The sequence below is a fragment of the Ursus maritimus genome, unplaced genomic scaffold (assembly GCF_017311325.1).
Source record: "Ursus maritimus isolate PB19 unplaced genomic scaffold, ASM1731132v1 scaffold_12, whole genome shotgun sequence".
In the NCBI taxonomy this organism is placed as follows: domain Eukaryota; kingdom Metazoa; phylum Chordata; class Mammalia; order Carnivora; family Ursidae; genus Ursus; species Ursus maritimus.
The window spans coordinates 31,494,429-31,515,167 of NW_024423564.1; the positions used below are offsets into that span (position 1 = coordinate 31,494,429).

Here is a 20,739-nt window from a genome sequence, read left to right on the forward strand (position 1 = left end):
GAGACTTAACTGTAAGATCATCGGAGCCACGAGGAGGGGGAGTTTTGAAGATCTTGAATGAAGGTTTTGTTATCAAGTGGGTGAGCATGACCAAGCAATCACATCATTCATCTTATTTTATTTTATTTTATTTTAATTTTTTAAGTAGGCTCCATGCCCAGTGCGGAGTCCAACATGGGGCTTGAACTCACGACCCTGAGATCGAGACCTGAGCCGACATCAAGAGTTGGACGCTTAACTGACTGAGCCACTCAGGTGCCCCTCATTCATCTTATTTTAAAAGAAATGCCCCCCAACACATTGCAGCTCCTGACTGAGAGGACATCCGAGACACCGACTTTTCCAAGATGGCAACTCAAATTTGGAGGCAGGTACAGTTCAAAGTCCAAGAAATGTTGCTAACTATCAAATTCAAGTCTTTGATGTGGTTTGGCAGGATGCTAGACTTGTGTGGTGTCCTGTGCTCTCTGGATAAACCGCTAACGGTTTGGTGACTTGGTATTAGAATGTTCCATTTCAAAGCTTCTGAAGGGCAAAGATCCTGAGCACTGAGTAGAATTTTGTTGTTTAGGGAGCCCCAGTGCAGAGGAGAGCATAACCAACTGTTTCTAAGATGAGGGAGTATACACACCCTTCAGTCTCAGAGAGGTTGTCAGAGAAGTTTTCTGGGGCCCCTAGAAAAAGCCATTCTCGTTTCTAGCTAGATCTAGGGTGTTGAGTTCCCAGGGGAACTATAGTTGGTTTATAGCTGCCCTCACTGCTCAGCTTTGAACAACTTCACTTTAAAGTTCTTCCTATTCCTTCAAACTGTCCTCTTAGCTTTGCATGCCTATTTGTTTCATAGAAAAAAAGAGAGAAATGGAATGACTTTCAGAAGCATTGTTTGCTTGCTCAATATAGTAAAATGACATTTAAAAAACATTCTAAATTAATTAATATTTTTTCCTCAGAGAATTCATAATATGTTACTATGTAAACTCCACAAGAGAATTTTGTATTGACAATTTCAAGGCTAATTTTGGGCATTGTGAACTCTATTGTTTGGCCTTCTCTTAAGCTGAAATACCTATTTAATAATGCTTTTGTGTATCAGTTATCTATGGCAACAAAAATGCTATGTAACAAACAGCCTCAAAACCTGAATGGCGTACTACTGTAAATATTTATTTTTACTCATAGGTCTGCAGGCTGACTCATGGCTCTCCCGATCGGAACTGGGATTGATGAGGCTACCTATGGCCAGTAGCTGCTCATCAAGGCATCTACATTCTCTGACATGTTAGAGGGTTTGGCTGGGAAAATTGGGTTGATTTGGCTCTATGCCACATGTCTCATCCACCAGTGGGCTAGCCTGGGAATGTTTACATGGTGAGAGCAGAAGAGCAAGAGAGGAAATAAAAACGTACAAGTACTTTTTCAAGCCTCTGCTAGTGTCAAGTTTGTTCCTGTCCAACTGGCCAAGGTAAGTCACATGACTGCAGCCAGAGTCAGGTAGGAGGAGCTTATAAAATGGCAGAGCAAGAGGTATTCATACTGGAAAACCATTAATTTGGGCCACTAAGAAAATTAATCTGCCACTTCTATCTATGGTGTAATGATAGTTTCATAAAGATAACCTTGAGTTTCATCATGACCTTGAAGTATATTTTCAATGAAAAAAATATATTGTTTATTTTGGTGTGAAAAACGTTTTGTCATATTCTCATTCTTTATGAATTTATAATGCATTATTAGATATTTTGCATCAATATGATGACAAATATTTGGTTAACCACATACCGAGTCATATGTTAAGGATTTATATTATTCTTGGTATTGGTAGGCTTGGGGCTTGAGTAATCACACAAAACTATACAATTTTCTCTAATTTAATCTTAACAGCTTGAGAAAAAATTACTTTTAAATGAAAAAAGAATCACATTTGTGAATACAGTGGTGTATAATTGATGAATAAGTTCTTAATTAGACAGTTACTCCAGACACTAAGACTAGTATAATGGAATGAGGCATTAAAAGGAGGCCAAGGAGAGTATAGTGAGTGGGCAATTGAACTGAGACATGAAAAGTTAAGGTCAAGCCAGATGGGCATTGGCACTGCTTATGAAGTTTTGTGGCACACCCTCCTTCTCTGCTCCACCTTTGAGTCTTATAAACACAGTCCAGTTGGCTTTTGTGGACTGTGGCAGTAATGAGTTATTGATGGGAGTGAGTGCCAGGTGAATAACTATTTCTTTGAAGATCTCTTCAGACTGAGGTAACTGGAAGCAGCACAGAAGGAGAAATTGATGGCCCATATTCAGCTTTTGAATAGTAAAGCTTGAAGAGCTTTTAGGTACTGAACAGCTTGAGGAAAGGCAGGATAATGGGACATAATTGTACTGATTATGCAGGTGAGGTATGTTAAAGAAAAGTCTGCTAATTCTGCTAAATGGTGGCATTTTGTAGCTCCTGTTAATATTTTTTTAGTAGAGGAACAAGCAATGAGTTTATTGAGTCTTATTCAAAAAGATGATCTCTTAAATCAGCTCTAGCACCTTGGTATTTAATGGTTCAAGGCACTTCTCAACATTCCCTCACTAACCCTTCCAACATCCCTGAAGTGTACGTGGGTGTCAAACGTTTATGACTAAGAAGGCTTAGCAAGTAATAACAAGTGACTCGCCCAAGGTTATACCTAAGTAAAGCACTAATTTCTGTGCTAAGCCCATCCCAGGTGTGTGTATGTGTGTGTGTGTGTGTGTGTGTGTGTGTGCATGTGTGCAGCCCACATTATCTCAGGAGGCCATCTAGCCTGCTGAGATAGAACATTCAGAAGCAATAAAAAAAAAAAAAATCTAAGCTCCAAATCACTTTCTCCAAGAAACTTTTCCAGATTAAGTTCTGTTCTCTGGTAAATGAAAGATGTGGGAATGAAAAGACTATTTTTGCTAAAATATATTAGTGCTTTGATGCTTTTCTTTTGAGTGGAAGCTGTTAGAAGAGTTTCTTCGCATTTTGTTAGTATTGTATAGTGTCTATAATCTAGGAACTCGCTAAGTGCAAATTGACAATGGGAAGGAAATTTCTTCCTTTGATTTGCGGAGTTATTTTATCACTTGCTAAGTCAAGAAATCTTTTTCTTTAAGTATTCCTCTGTGATATTCAGTGTTGTTCATCGAGCGTATCTAGTTCTTCTGGCATATGGTGGCATTGCATTTCCAACCCTCTTGGAGTTAGGTACGGCTTGCCTTGGCTTGGGTGATGCATGTCACTTCGGGTGGATGCTTTAAGAGCCAGTGTGTGATTCAGCATGTTCTCTCTTGAAGCCTGGAGTGGTGACCAGCAACTTTTCAAATAGCGGTTGGGACCCTCAAAGATAGCAATGAGCTATTATCCTTGACAGTCTGCAATGGTTGTGCAGCATGAACAAGCAAAAGCTCCCTTAACCGCCCTACCCTTTTTTTCATCCATCAAGATCTGGAGTTGTTTTTCACTTTAGCATAAGCTAGTCTACCCTGACTGACATAAGAATTGGTACCTAGAATTTGGGGTACTGCTCTAACAGATAACCTAAAATATGTGGGACTGGCTAGCATGGATTGTCTGCATGGGGTGTGTTTGACTAGGCATTACAAGAAAGACTAATATATTCTATTAAAAGATTTTGTATATTTGCAAGCTGAAATAAAAAGGAATAGAGAGTCCACAGCAAAGCATAAAAATGAGAAATTCTTATAATTGTTGCAAGGGACACCTATTGTTAAAACCTCTGGATGGATCAAGTTTCAGTCAGCAAATACTTCAATTGGACAAAAAGGGCTAAGAGAAAAAATATTGAAGTTGTGGATCTCCTGGAGAAACCTGATATTCCCAAAGTACCAGCAAATAAGATGAAAAAGAAAGGTGGGGGTGGCCATAAAGTAAAAGAATATAGCAAATCTGAGAATTCTGTCTAGAAAAGAGCTATAATTACTGGTATATGAAAATTACTGTAATAAAATTGGTAAGAGGCCTACTAAGTTTTTAAGGATCTTATACTCCAAAGAATGACAAACCCACAAAAACCCTCCAGATTTAAAATGACTCTTGGAGTTACCATTGTCTGAGGTCAACAAGTGAGTTGAAAAGCTGCACAGCTCCAGAGGAGGGGATAGTCCCTGATGTCCATTTTATATGTGGCCAAAGAGTATAATGGAGAGGAATAAACTTCTAGAAGAGAAACTCAAGGACCACAGTGAAAAAGGAAGCAATCAAGGCCTCATTGAAGAGTATTTCCTACCTCCAGGATAAGGACCCTCAAAACATCCACCCAGGATTTCAGACTTGAGTAGATAAGAGATCTTTGTGTCCTTTGCTTTCTCTTTCCTGGATGAAGTGGTGATAAATGATAAGGAGACCACTGTGCATTATTCCAAGATCCTGGGTTTTGAGTTTGATGCTGTAATTATATAAAATTTTTGAGTTGTTTCTCCTGGGTAGATACGAATATGTTTCATATACAAGAATAAGAATGAATAAAATGTTTGAAAATCAGAAGGGCAGATTGCAGTAGTTATTTGTTTACCAAATTCTTCTGGTTCTCTTTTTAGACACATGGTGGGTTGGAATTTTCTTGATTCCTTTTCCAAAGACATGAAAACAGAAGTGACTTCTGGGTGGAAGCTTAAAGAGTCAAGAAGTAGTCAACTACACTGTCTTTCCTTTTGGTTTGGGTGCCAGCACCTTTAAAGAGTCCCTCCATCAGCTCAAGTCTGTGTGGAAGATAAAGTCTGCAATGCTGATCAGCAATGGATGTTGTGTGTTTGAGAAGTAACCCACTGTTGTTTTACTTTACAATCCCCATTACTTTGGGGATTGTTTGTCACTGCAATGTATTCTGCATTGATCTGACAGATATATTCCCCAACTGGAAAATGGGAATGTTAGATGCATATTGATGAAGTGCATAAATTTAAAACATTCAATTTTACTATTGAACTTTAGTGTATATTTTTTTCACAAAACAAAATAGCAGTCAAGAAATGCTTAAGTTTCTCAAAAACAATTTTACTCTCTATAGGAAAAATGTCTTATTACCTGTGATATTAAAAAGTGTCATCTTGGTTGAACACTGGTAATACTAAATAACATATGTATCTCAGAATTTGATAATGGGATAAACAGAAGCAGAGTTTAGACACATTTGTATTTGTAAATATACAAATAAATTTAGGGGGTTAATCAAATTTCATTATTTTTAATCCTGAATCTGATTTCCTACTGGGTCTGGAAGAATTCTATTCTAAGTAAGTCACTAGAAACATAATGTGTGTATGGCGGGGGAGGTGGGTGTGTGTGGGTGTGTGTTGAGTTCTACTGAATCACTGGGCATAGGCTATTCTTGGAGGCAGCTAGGACACTAGCTCTAAAAGAATCATATTCTCATCTGATATATAAATGCTATGTTCCTCAATAATTATGGATGGGTGAATGTAGATTTCTCTGACATGAGCATGAGCCCGGATTTCACCCTTTCCCTCAAAGGTTATTAATACTGTGCAGTGCTCAATGCTTGTACTTAATAATATAGCACTATTATATTCTGTACTTATACTTACAAAGCAATTTTGTAGTGTCTCTTATTTACTTTATGGTATCCTGCAATGCCTAGGGAACAGTAACTTAGATAGAATCAGCCAACTACAATAACAAGCTGGGCATATTTTATTATTGCTTTAATGGTAGACTTTTGATATTCAATTACTCAACAGTTGCCTGGTGCTTGGGTTTGTGACTGCTTTGAGCCATTGATTTCTACCTCCCCCACATCCCTCCACGTGATATAAGCAGTAATCATTTGATAAATGCTAAATCCCAGTATAATAAACTTGGTTTTGGCTACATCCTTGGGACTTCATTTACCAATACCAAATTCATTTGCAGGAAAAGTATAGGGCACTGTATGGATTCTCAAATTCGGCTCCATATTGGTATTACTGGCAGGATTTTAAAAGAGGCTAATGTCTGAGTGACATTCCCAGAAATTCTGATTTAACTGGTATGGGGATTTTTTGAAAATTCCCCCGGTAATTCTAACATGTAACAAAAATTTAAGAATGACAGGTTCTTAAGTTCTGGTTACAAGCATGTGTTCTGGGGTCATACAGATCTGGATTTATATTGGCAATTCCTCCTTACTACCTTTATAAGCTTGAACAAGTATTTAAATTCTCTAAAGTTTAATTTCCTTATCTTTAATGTTGGTACGCTAACTTGTTACTGTAAGTTTTAAATGGGTTAATACATGTGAAGAGTTCTAAGAGTACCTGACACATAGAAAGCACTCAATGAATGTTTTAACACTAGATTAATTATTAATTCAAGGTTGGGGGTCTTGAAAGCAGGATAAGGATTGACTTGCAGAACAAAAATTAGGTATTTCAGAGAGAGGAAGCAATATGTGTAAAGGTGTTGAGTTGATCAGGTATGACGCATTCTGGGGAATGATGTGAAATTCATTGAGGTGGGAACGTGGCATAGGTAAGATAGACTAGAGAAAAATGAGGCCGAAGACATTGCTGGAAGCCAGATTTTAAGAGTTATATATTCTAAGTGTTAGAGCTGGGTTTTTACCTTTAAATTAATAGTAGTTCTTAACACTAGTATTTGGACACCCTGATGTTTTGCAATTAATTGTGAGTTATGTTACAGGTAGAGTGAAAAACTAGATTCATGTTTATTCATTCCATAACACTATTCTTCCTCACTGGTCTTCTGATATCTTGAATACGGGGGAGTAAAGTAAAATGCAGCAGGTGTGCCAGAAATTACTCATAACCTAACACACAGCTTATTTTAGGCCCAGGCTACCCTTACTGACGTAGCATTATTAGTTGTGGGGATTGAGAATTACTTTTATGTTGTGAGATGTAATTTTAGAGCTATATTTATTATCTTTATCCATGGATGAACTTCTGCTTCAGGCCATGATGGAGCAACTGGTACTAGACTAGATTTCCTGCCATAAACAATGAGTAAACAACTAGAAAAGTGGGCTCATGTGTGAAACAACTTTTTTCAAATGTTAGACAACAAGCAGCACACATGGTCTATGAAAGGTAGAAAACAAACAAGGCAAGACCTGTGATAACCATGCTTTCTCCCTAGAAATATTTACCACACCACAGCAAAGGGAGGGGAAACCAAGCAGAACCCAGTGATCTTACTGAGCTGAGACAGAAATTAGAGTTTGGGGAAGCTGAAGCAACCAAAATTTGTAGGACAGAGTACTGAAGATTACTGAAGACATTCAGATAACTGAAGACAGAGAAAGAGCTTCACACACCTATGTGGAGTATCCTTGAGTTTTTAGCGGAATAGTAAGTTGCAGGTGTACAGGGCAAGACTTCCACAAGCCTTGGCAAAGGACAGTTACTGGGAAAGAAAAACTATCAAGGAATTATAAACAGAAAAACTTCCAGGGCTCAACAGGTTTGGGCCATTTGATATCCAACCAGCCAGTGTAGAGAAACCTCATGGCATACTCATGTGTGTGATAAAGATTGATACAAGATCCCAGAAACCCCAAGCCTTAAGAGTAAGAGCAAATTAACCCTTGAGTAAAGACTACTCTACACGTGCTCTAAAAACAACAACAACAAAACAATAAGCCTCCAAAGAACTAAGTTGATCTACAAGTAATTTAGCTGCTTACCAGGTCTAAGACTAACATTTTTTAAAGGCAAACAACAAAACCTGGACACTGAACACCAATAATGTTCACAATGTTCAACTTCCACCCAAAAATACATGACAGGAAAAAGCAGGATACTGTAAACCATAACAGTAAAAATAGATCCAGAAATGAGAGAGTGGATGGAATTAACAGGTAAGGAAATTAAATTGCTGATAATAACTATGTCAAGAATTTAAAGGAAACAAGAACATGAATAAGTAGAGAAATGGAAAGCATAACAAGAAAAAAGACTCTTCTAGAGGTAAAAAAAAATACAATATCTAGAATGGATAATTCACTCAATGGATTTAAGAGCAAATTAACCATTTAAGAAGAAAACATCAGTGAATTTGGAGACTGGAAAAAAAAATTAACAGAACCTTTCAGGCCTGTGGGCAATGTCAAGTAATTTTACGTATATTTAATTGGCATCCCAGAAAAGGTGGAGAGTGGAGCAGAAATACTATTTTAAAAAATGGCTGAAATTTACCAGATTTGGCAAAAAATATGAACACACAGATCCAAAAGCCTAACAGAATCCAAGCAAAGTAAATACAAAGAAATTTCCACCGTGGCACATCATAATACACTTGCTGAAAATCAGTGATAAAGAAAAACCTATGAGCAGCTAGATGAATAAAGAAAACATGCCCTATACAGGCAAAAAATATGAATAACCAGAAACAACACAAACTAGAAGACAAAAGAATGACATCTTTTTTATTTTATTTTTTTTTTAAAAGAATGACATCTTTAAGATAGTGGAGGAAACAACACCATCAAAAACACAGAACAAAATGAAACAAAGCAAACAAAAACAATGGGCATCATAGACTTCTATATCAAGCAAAAATATCTTTTAAAAATAAAGACTAAGTAAAAGTATTTTGAAACAGTCAAAAAGAAATAATTTATTGCTAGAATATATATTTACAAGAAATGTTAAAGGAAAATTTTCAGGCTGATGAAAAAATAATACAAGATAGAAATTCAAATTTACATAAAAGAATGAAGATTTCTGGATAGTAAATATACAGATAAATATAAAGGTTTTTTTTTCCACTTAAAATTTTTCTTTAATAGACATTGCATTGAGTAGTTTAAAAAATACAGAAGTAAAATGTATTATAGGAAGAACGAGGCATAGGAAATGGAAAAATACAGCTGTCTGGTTCTTAAATTATTTGTGAAATACTATAATATTATTTGAAAGTAGATTGTGATAAATTGATGATATTGTAAACCCTAGAGCAACAACTAAAAAGAAAAATAAAATGAAAAGGTCTACCTAATAAATTAAAAGAGGAGGTAAAATGGAATACTCAAAAGACAAATCACACTTTCCGAAAGAAGGAATTCAAAGAAAAAAGGAAAAAGGGTTAACTAATAGCAAGATGGTAGACTTCAATCCGACCATATCAAAATTACAGTAAACATAGTCTAAGCATATCTATTGGAAGGCAAAAATTATTAGATTGAATAAAAAAATCAAAGAATGGCTAAATCCCATTTATAAGAAATGCACAAGTAAGTTAGAGTAATGTAATAGAAAAGTTACACCACGAAAATAGCATAACAAATCTGGAGTGGCTTTATTCATATCAGACAATGTAGATGTCAGGATAAGAAATATTGAAAGAGCTTTAGAGAAATAGTAAAAGGGTCCGTTGGTTAAGTAAATAATCTTATATGTATATGCATTTAATAACAGTTACAAAATACATGGAGAAAACTTGATAGAACTGAAAGGTGAAAATAGAAAAAATCCACAATAATAATTGGTGGTCTCAACATTGTTTCAGCAATTGATGGAACAACTAGACAGAAAATCAGTAATATAGAAATCCTGAAAAACAATATAAACTAACCTGACCTCATTGACATTTGTAGACTGTTGTACTCAACAACAATACCATACAAATTCTTTGCAACTGCTGTTCTGGGGCTGTGTTCACATATTTAAAAGGATTTAAATCAAACTGTATTTTTTTTTACCACAATAGAATTATATTAGATATTAATAACAGAGAGATCTAGAAAATCCCCATATATTTGGAAATTAAACAACACACTTCCAATTAACCAGTGGGTCACGTAAGAAATTAAAAGGGAATTAAGGGCGCCTATGAGGCTGTCAGTTGAATGTCTGACTCTTGGTTTCCTCTCAGGTCAAGATCTCATGGGTCCTGAGATGGAGCCCTGTGTCAGGCTCCACACTCAGCAGGGAGTGTGCTTGAAAATTCTCTCCCTCTGCCCCTCCCCCACTTGTGTGTGTGGGCACGTGTGCATGCTTTCTCTCTTTCAAATGAATAAATAAACCTTTTAAAAAAAGGGAATTATACAATATCTTAAACTAAATGATTATGAAAAAGCAATGTATCAAATTTTTACCTAAAGCAGTACTTTGAAGGAAATTTATAGTAGCTAAAACCATGCTTCAGGGGAAATTGATAGCTTTAGATGAGCATATTAGAAAAGAAGAAAAGTGCAAATACAGTGATCTAAAATGTCACCTTAAGAGGCTAGAAGTGAAAAAGAAAGTTAAATCCAAATTAGGTAGAAGAAAAGAAATAACAAAATAATTTGAAAGAAATCATAGCCTAAATATAAAAGCTAAAATTGTGAATCTTCTAGAAGAAAACAAACGAGAAATATTCACCAACTTGAGATAAGAAAAGATTTCTTATATAGGATATTAAAAGCATAAACTAAAAGAAAAGTGATGGGGGCGCCTGGGTGGCACAGTGGTTAAGCGCCTGCCTTCGGCTCAGGGCGTGATCCTGGCGTTGTGGGATCGAGCCCCACATCAGGCTCCTCCACTATGAGCCTGCTTCTTCCTCTCCTACTCCCCTTGCTTGTGTTCCCTCTCTCGCTGGCTATCTCTGTTAAATAAATAAATAAAATCTTTAAAAAAAAAAGAAAAGTGATGAATTGGACTTTATCAAAACTAAAAACATCTACTCTTTACAAGACACCATTAAGAAAATGAAAAGGCAAGGTATTGACTAGGAGAATGTATTTGCAATACATACAGCTGCTAAAGGATTTACATGCAGAATACATTAAAAAAACCTCTTAAAACCCAATATTAAGTTAAATCTAGTTTAAAATGAGAAAAACATTTGAGAATACTTCAAACAAAAGAATACATACAAAACACCAATAAATGAATGAAATAATGTTCCAAATCCTTAGCTGTTAAGGAAATGTAAATGTAAATTAATACCACAGTGGGTACCTCTACATATATGAATGGCAGTAGTATGGAATAATCAGAATTGTCATATACTGGTGATGGACAGAAAGCGGTACAACTACGTTGGAATACAGTTTGTTAATGTCTTATAAAATATATTCACTTAACACAGAATTTCAGCTCTTAGGTTTTTATTCAGTAGAAATAGAAACATCTAGATAGAATGGAAACACTCAAAGACTTTTATACAAATGCTTATTGTAGGTTATTATTATTATTATTAGCTCCAAACTAGAAATGTGCAAATGTTCATTGGTTAAAACAATTAACCATCCTACTCTGAAATAAAAAGAGACTAATAATTGACACATGCAGCAATACAGATGAGGTTCAAAACCGCTGTGTTGAGCAAATAATTCAGGCACCTATACATACACCACATGTTAAGGAGATATTTGTTATAGTTTGGTTAGTCAAAAATTTAATGACCTACAATGGAATCTCCCGGGTGCCCCTTCTCACTAAAAATGAAATTAAGTATTCTCCTCGTGACTTAAAAAGTCCTGCCTTTATATGGCCTCTGTATATTCCCTAACCTCCCTGTTCCCTTTCTACTGAGCACCAACCAGTCAAGTTCTTATCTTCAAATCCAAGGTCATTGCCTCCTCAGAGACTTTGCACTTGCTGTTCCCTCGGTGTGAAATGGTCATTAGCCATGTCTTTTCATGGCTGACTCCTTCTCACCATTTAAGCGTCTATTCAAATTTCAACTCTTTGGAAAGTGCTTCCCTAACCGTACCCTTACCTAGCCACTCTATCACATTATCCTTTTGTGCTGAGCATGTTATTAAAATCTAAGATTATTTGTTTCCTTATTTATTGTCTGTCACTGCTACTGCCACTACAATGTAAAATTTAACAACAGTACCTCTGTTGTCTTATTCCTCAGTATAATCCCAGTGCCTAAAACAGTGCCTGGTACAAATATTTTTGGGATGAATAAGTGAGGGTAGGCTTTCTGCATATTTGAATGTTTCAGAATGGTAAAGATTATGAATGAAAAATTATCAAAATGTATTATCATAAACACTTATAAACATATGTATTCTGATAAATATATACATATATGCTGATTGTACATGTTGCATTGTTTTAGAGACATTTATAGGACTCCATGTAAGAGGGACTCACTAGCTTAGAGGATCGATATCATCGTTTCCTGTATTGTCAAATTGCACTTCTCACTAGTGAACCTGTTTTATGTATCATTCATTCATTCATTCATTCAGCACTTATTGAGAACCGTTGGGCACTGACAATTCAATAGGTACAAAATAAGATGCGTGGGTAAAGTAGTATGGAAGTACAGAGATGGAAGAAATAATCTGTGTTTGGAAAAGAGGTTGAGGAAGTGGGAAAATCTTTGAAAAGAACTTGCCATTTCAGCTTAGACCTAAATGATAGTAGAAGTAGGTCAAGTAGAGTGAGGAGGAAGGGATTTTCAGGCAGAGGGAAAAACTCTAGCAAAGGCAAGAGGTATAGGAGCTCAGGAAGTCACTTGAGGTGACTGAAGTATAGTGTGTGTTCGAGTATGGTAGAGAGTGACGTTGGAAGAATATGTTGAAGTCTGATCGTGAAGGATTTCCAATGCCATGCCAAGAAGTGTATGTAGTAGGTAATTTAAGAGCCATCAAAGGGCTTTGTCTAGGACTGTGACATGAGCAGGTTTGTGATTTCAACAGGATAATTCTTGCAGCAGTTAGAATGAGAGACTGAGCCCAAAGGCATGGAGATTAGTTAAAAGGCCATTACAATTTTCAAGCAAGAAATGAGGCCTAAATGAAGGCAGTGGAGGTATGAATAGGGAGGAAAAGACTGATTTCAGGATTAAAATTGATGGGTCTTGGGACCTATAGGGGAGTGAGGGAAAAAGAGGAGATAGAGCTGACTCTGAGTTTCTGATTGGGAGTCTTGCAGATGAGGCTCTAATTGATCCACTGTGACCTGCAATTGATTGGTCCTCCTGGTTCACCTCATTTCCTTCATTGACCTTTCTCCCCAACTTTAACTCCAGGAAAGAGGTTTCCTTCTACTTTGGGCTCATTAATACCTCTTCTCATTCACCAGGTATAGAACCTACTAGCTAATCAATCTGCAGGAGGAACCTTTCCTTTTCCTCTGTGTCAGCAGCTGAGTATCTTACAGATTGATTCAGTATGCTCTCAGTTCTGTCAAAACTGTTTCAGGATACCTAGAGAGCTATTTCACTGCCTTGTAGGTTTGCACGTCTTCTAACAACCTGCTGTAATACTTTAATTCATTCAACTTTTTCTTATTATCCCCTTGTATCCACTTATATGAGTCCATAGATGATCTCAACTCTAGCCTCAGTGGTCTCTAAAGGTTTGTTCTTAGTCCTTATGTGGGATTCAGTATTGAGATGAGTACTACAGGGAAAAGAAAAAACAACAGTGCACAAGGGGTGGTTTCTGACTTTTCAGAGTTTATAATCTAGATGAAGAGATGAGACTTTACCTCTTCTCTGTTTTCTTCCTTTCTTCCTCCCTTTCCCTTCCCTCCCTCCCTCTTTCCTTGCTTCCTTTCTTCCTTTGTTCCTTCCTTTCTTTGTTCCTTTTTTCCTGCCTGCCTTCCTGCCTTCTTTTTTTCCTCCTTCCTCAATTAAATCAAATTAAATAACTGCAAAGGCAGCAAGAGTGCAAAGGTAAGTAAAATATGAAGGTTTTTGATCACACGACAACCAATAATTAAGTGATAAATTATGTGGCACGGAGATGAAGCCTGGATTAACAGGGAAGACCTCACAGAAAAACCAGTACACATTTAAGGAATATCTGTTATTAGGAATAAGAGGTGGAAGAACCCTCATAAATATAGGACATCTTGATTTTAGGGTATTTTCTTCCCATGCCAAATCCAAACACAGTCATATTTTGTTTTTTCTCTTAGTAGAGGAAGTTGAACAAAATATTGATTAGATTAATAGATTAATAATAGAATTGTGGGAAGGGAAGTAGAGGAAAGATTATTGAATATTCTTTCTACTGTATTACAAAGAATGTATATTTTCCCAAGAACATTAGGCAAATTTTGGTAGATATCTTGGAAGTTGTTTTGAATTGATTTATGCCAAGAATGGAATCCTTTACTTCATTTTAGTCCCAAAGTGAAAAGGGAACCAGTAATGCGTTCTATGCATCCTTTTTGAATAGTTAATTGTCATATTGCCTAGTGTGGAACAAATGAAAAAACCACCTCGTTGTTAGGCTTTCAGTTAAGGCATTTGATTCCCCAAATACTGATGCTTAGCATGCACAGGGCACTTTATATTTGTCAAGTTATTAATTTGTCTTCATAATAACCATGGGAAAGCAATGCAGTGATATCTTTACTTAGCAGATGAAAAAACTAAGGCCACCAATATGCAGAATCACCAAGTCTACCATTTTTTAAAACACTTGAAGTGGGTTTTTTTCTGGTGGCCTTGATACTGTATTTCCAGATGGTGAATCCAAGGAGCCAGGCAGTTGATGTGATTCATTCGTTAACATTGCCTTAAACATCAAGCTCTTCTGAGTCTCATTCTTTGAACTTAGCTGATAATTTTATGGTTATTATAGGAACAATACTTTTTTAAATTTGTAACTTATTTTTGTTGCCTACAAAGAAGCTTTAAATTATTAAATATCATTTAACAGATAAAATTAAATAAGTGTTCTTAATTACCCTATGTGGCTCAAACAGTTGTTTCCGTAAATCCAAGGAAAAAATTCAAGTGAATTTGTTTACCATTGGCTGAATAAAATTGAAGTTCAGATGACATAGTTCTGATAACTTATTACTTGGCACACAGAATTATTTTAAATTACTGCATTAGCACTGAATCTTTCAGAATAGCATCTGCTGGAAGACCATCAAAGAATCCCAGGGATTTGGTGCAGTCACTACAATGACAATAAATAATAAATTGGCAACCTCCGGGGCTGGTCATTTTATTAAAATACATTATATATTTTTTCAAAACCAGCAGAATCTATACCAGTGAGTTCAAGTTTTTAAAAAATTCCATACACTACTGTTGCTTACTTCATATTACTCAATACTGTCAGGCTTTTTAATTTTTGCTGGCCTAATGGAGATAAAATTACATCACATTGAAGCCTTAATTTGCCTTTCATTGGTTGCTAATGCAATTGTGAATCTTTTAAAATATTTAGTCACCATTTGTGTGTTCTTTATTGTGAAATATCTATCCATTTGTGTCTTTTGCTCATTTCTTATGGGTTATTTGTCCTTTATTGATTTGCTGAATTTTCAAATTTATCACGGAGAGTAAACTTTTTTGGTTACATGTGTTACCAATGCCTTCTCTAAGTTTAGGGTTGTTTGTTTGTTTTAACCTTTTTAATGAAATATTTTGCTAATTATTTTTTGGGGGAGGTAAGGGATATATGCTTACAATTTATTAGGTAAATAGTCAACTTTTTTTTTTTTTTAAAGATTGAGTGTTCCACCAAGTCATTTATCTTTTTTTATTTTTTATATATTTTTTAAAGATTTTATTTATTTAATTGACAGAGAGAGAGACAGCCAGCAAGAGAAGGAACACAAGCAGGGGGAGTGGGAGAGGAAGAAGCAGGCTCCCAGCAGAGCAGGGAGCCCCATGGGGGTTTGATCCCAGGACTCTGGGATTAGGCCCTGAGCTGAAAGCAGATGCTTAAGGACTGAGCCACCCACAGACCCCTCTACCAAGTCATTTAAATCATGCCTATCTAGAGTAAAATCCTTGTTTAATGCAAGAAAATTAACACTGGTACATAATAGTTTGACTAAAAAAGTGGGCAACATAAAACATGATAATATAAGATACACAATTGAAAAAAAGCAAATGAGGAAACATACTGAAATAGTTTCGGTAAATACAGCTTAAATATGGAATGAGTAAAGACAGGTCACTAGCTTCTGAAAATCAGCCTATAGTCAGTATGTTCTGCTGAGGAAATGTTCTACTAACCATTTCTTAATACCAGCATTGTCAAATTTATCAGTTTTGCCCTATATGGTTAGTAGATTCTGAGCTCTTGTTTAAGAAATCCTTCTCTACCAGTGGTTTTAAAGATACTCTCTTCTATTTCTTCTAAAATTTTGAGATTTGCTTTTCCCATATATGTATTTAATCCATCTAGAATATCTTTTGCATAATGTAGAGATCCAATTTTATTTTTTCCAAATGGATTATCAATTTTCCTAATACAATTTATTGACTAGTTTTTTTCTTCCCTCAATTGTCTGCAGTGTCATTGTCACATGTGAGTATATGTGGTCCTGTTTCTGGACTCTCTATATATGTGGCAAAAAGGTTTACTGTTTCCACTGGGTCCAGGCTTGGGGGGCTCCAGGGTGGTCAACAAGCTGCCTAGCGGCTGCAGGGACACCCTCAGCCAGAGGCCCTGACACCAGGAGGGTGCCAGAGGGGCCCCTCAAAGCCTGCTGGGTTCTGGAGGCTCCTCACCGTGCTGGAGGATGGGCGTTTGGAAGAGAGGCCCGCCCGGCCCACGCCCTGCCACGTGAGCCAGGTGGTCGCCATCTTCTGGATGAGCTTCACCTGCGCACCCAGGCGCCGTTCTGCCGGAAGCCGGGGAGATGGGCGCCTGCGCGGGCGGAACCCGGGCGGGCAGATAAAGGCCCGGGTTCAGGGTCCGCTCCAGGCGGCTGGCGGCTTGCGTGGCGTCCGGGGCTCGATGCCGCTGGACTTGAGACGGCTTCTGCTTCTGCACGTCCGGGAAGAGGCCGGCCGCCGCGCTGGTTTTGCATCTTCCAGAAAAGTCGACAGGCTTCGCCTCCGCCGGCGTTGGAGAAGCGGGCCGCCCCGCGGAGCCTCGACCTGGCGGTGGAAAGAGAAGCCCGGAGAGAGGTGGGTGCGGGAGCCCCGGCAGGGTGGCCTCCACCTGGGGGGGAGTCGTTCTGACCACTGGGGGCTCGTAGCTGATCTACTCTCAGGAGCTCAGCGCAAAACACCGTGTTGGCTGGTCCCGGGGCCGGAGGGTGGCCGAGAAGATGGTTCGCAAGGTTGGGACTGGAAAAGAGGTTGCACGGTGGTGGGAGGTGCAGGTGGTGGGAGGCTGGAAGACGGGGTCCTGGGGCCCTTCTGTCCGAGCACTGTTGAAGCAAAACACAGATCTGCGGGACCGCCGGGCATACTCCTTTTATTATAGTTTTTGATTGATTTTTGTATATTTGTCAAAATACATAATTGGATTAATTAATACAGCTTAATAATAAACTTTGATTTCTGGTAGGAATGTAACACTTACCTTGACTCTGCCACCACCCCTTTGGGAATGTTTTGGCTATTCCTAGCGCTTTGTCCATATGCATTTTAGAAACGTTAAATTTTTCAAATACTTTCTTTGGAATTTGAGTGGAATTTTATTGTCTCTAAGATTAATTTTGAGGAAAACTGCTATTTAAACTATGATCAGCTATTTTATGAATTTGGTGTATTTCTCAACTTAGGCATTTAGAAATATTTTCTCAATGACTTATGGAATCTTCTTTTTCTTCCTAAAGAATACCTTTTTGTATTTTATTTAGTTCAGGCCTGAATTTTTTATTTTCTGAAAATGTCTTTATTTAGTTTTCATTTTTGAGGATTCTTTACATTGGGTATAAAATTTTATGGTAGCAGGTATTTTAGCATTTTGAAAAATCCTCCCATTGCCTTCGGGCTTTGAGGTGTTGTGCGCAGCGTGCACGCGCGGTTGGGGGAGGGCAGGGAGTGAGGAGGCAGCTGTTAGTCTCATTGATGCTCATTTGAAGGTGAGTATCATTTTTCTCCGGCTGCTTATAGGATCTGTGGTGTGCTTGGATATGGTATTTTTTATCTCACTTGACATTTGTAGTACTTTTTGAAAATATGGCTTAATGGCAACAGTTTTAAAACATTCTCAGTTATTATCTTCTCAAATAACATTTCAGCTTCTTTCCATAAACTCTTCTAGGACTTTAATTACACATAGATTAAACTACTTAACTGCATTGACCATATCTCATATACTCTTTTCTTTTTTTCACCCTATACCTTTTCCTCTCTGTGCTTTATCCTGGATGCTTTCTATTAATGTATTTTTGTTTATTGACATTGATATTTCTATTGACATTGATATATTTCCTAATATATCTTGGATATATTTGTGTATACTAAATCACTAGTAGTCCTTTAATTCGGTCTATTCTGCAGTTAATTCTAGCCATGAAATTCTTAATACAATTATACTTTTCATTTCTGAAATTTCCATTTCTATAGTTTACATTCTATGCAAAAATTGTTTCTCTTTTTATTTATATGAACATAATAAGCATAGTTATTTTTAAGTTGCTAGGTGATAACTCCATTATTCAGATTCTGTGGATCTGCTTCTATGTTCTATTATTTCTCTTAATTTTGGTTACATTATCTTGCTTAATTATATGCTTAGTTATCTTTTTGTTTTCATTGCTAAATCCTAATCTCTGCATATCAAAAAAAAATATAGAGATAACTTGAGGTTTAGGGTGATGTTATTTTCCACCAGAGAAAATTTGTTTATTTTTGACAGGTGGCTAAGGACATTTGTCATCAAAGTTTACTTTAATTCAAATAGGGCTTTAAGTCATTTGAGACTAGTTTCTCTTTTGTTCAGCCTTATTCCCAAGCGTCAGAGATTTGCCAGTCCTTCCCCACTTGGCAGGTTCTGGGCTTGAATTTCTTTCCATCTAGCCTTATGTGTCTGTTAAGGTCTCTGCTCAGCTTCTCTGTCAACTCTTTGTTCTGGAAATACAGGCAGCCATAAGGGAAACTAGACTCAAGTGTAGATTGATTACTCTGTGTGTTTATCTTCTTCTGAATTTTTACTTCATAATTCATTACTTTCTTGTTGTATTTCCTATGAATTCAAACATATGACAACATGATGTCCACATTTATTAGTTGTTTTAAGCTGGAGAAATGATCTGAACTATCTAGCTTACCAGTGTCAGAATTCCTTTCCACTAATTTTGAAAAATTCAATGTGTGTGTGTATGTGTGTGTATTATTTAAAAATATTTTATTTAGCTTTCATATCTGGCTGGTCATTTTTGGTAATAATTTGTTCATTGTTCACATATCTTGATTTTTTTTTCTCCCTTTTAAACATCTCGTTGTTATTCTACATTCTATAATTAATACGTTCAGAACTCTAAAAGCCTAGGGGTTTAAACTTGTGGCTTGTTTCTGCTTACCGTCCTAAATAGTTGAGTATTTTTTCATGTGTTTAGTAATTTTTTTTAAATTTTGGGGTCATATTTTGTTGAACTTCTTCTGTGGACATCTTGAGGGCCTAACATTGGGGTGCTTTCCTCCAGAAAATACTGGTACTTGCTCCTGGTGGGTACTCTTGGATGCGATTAAGTTGATACTACTGAAATATAATATTTCCACTTCAAGTTTCTCTGGATGAATGGATAGTATATATTTGAAATTGTGACCTGAATGATAGCAGATCGATGGAACCAATTCTTAGGAGAAACTATCAGTGTGTGTGTGTGTGCGCGCGCGCGCACACGCGTTCATGCATGTGTGCTCATTCATGTGTGTTCCACCTAGAGTTCTAATGAAGACACACAGGTTTCTGATAGGTTTCTATTGCTAATATGCAGATGTTTTTAAAATGTCTTTTTAGTAGTGCTGTAGCACCGTTGAGGTCCCAAATTAATGAAGTCTATATCTCATGGGTCCTTTACTGGGTTGTAGCTGTGAGTACATATCCTAGACGTGTTGGGTAAAGAAAAAATACATCAAGTACATCCAAGAACAGATGAAATAGCATGTTAATAGAGAAGTAAAATAATTCCTTAAGCGAGATATAATACAGAGGTCAGGCAGGTAATGCAAAGGCTTGAAGTTGCTAAAAGTAAGATAATAAGAAGTGGTAGACACACTGTCCGAAGGATTAAAATTTCAGTTTAAAAAAGAAGATGGCCAGGAAAACATCTCCTACAAGTATTTGACTCAGAAACTACTAGTTTTTGACCTCTGGTGACACTCAACCCATACCTTGATAATATACTTTAAGTAGGCTCTTAAATATGTGCTAATATTTCCTAATATACTGTGATGGCGTTCAACTTGAGATCTACATGTGATCTGTAATGGTCTGGCTTGCTTAGGCTGTTCTTAAAACCCTATGCCTGGTATAGGCTTTGTTCTACATTTCTTTTTTCATGATGAGAAACATCTTTACCAACATTAAAAATAATGGTCATGGAGCAAGGATTTCCTAATCATAGTAAATTGAAAGAGTTTGGATAAAGGATCAATTCCATAAATTAGGGATTCTAGAGGCTAAAATTAGCAGTATTCATGATTTAGAGAACAAAAGTTACTATTAAAACATTGTGCATAAAATGCTTCCACCACTAATCCATATTATATGATGATGAGAGAAATGAGGTGAAATAGAAGATTAATGAAAAAATCAATGATAATTTCTGTCTTCTTACTAAATAAGAGTCGATTTGTATCATCACTATTAGCATCTAAGTATAAATGGGAATAAGATCAGGTCTAGAGGGAAAAGTTGTGTTGAATTTTATGACTCAATGTAGGCAAAATGTAGTGCTTAATTCTACAGCTTTCCACTTACGTTGTGACCACACACTATTTTTTCCATCTCCGGACTAGATATTCAGTAAATTCTTTCTATATATCACGAAAAAAATGCTGCAGAAATATATTTCTTATTTAATTTCTACTATTCTTTTAAATGGTAGTTTGCAGAATGCATCTGGGTGTACAGCTAATGACCCATGA

At 36.7% G+C, this 20,739-nt stretch overlaps 1 long non-coding RNA gene across 1 annotated transcript; it reads left to right on the top strand.

Annotated features, from left to right (window-relative positions):
- Positions 1–219: 219 nt before the first annotated feature.
- Positions 220–4,989, top strand: LOC103662929. Its single transcript, XR_568596.2, has 3 exons — positions 220–371; positions 1,180–1,462; positions 4,569–4,989. It is a non-coding gene; the product is annotated as an uncharacterized LOC103662929 (long non-coding RNA).
- Positions 4,990–20,739: the final 15,750 nt, after the last annotated feature.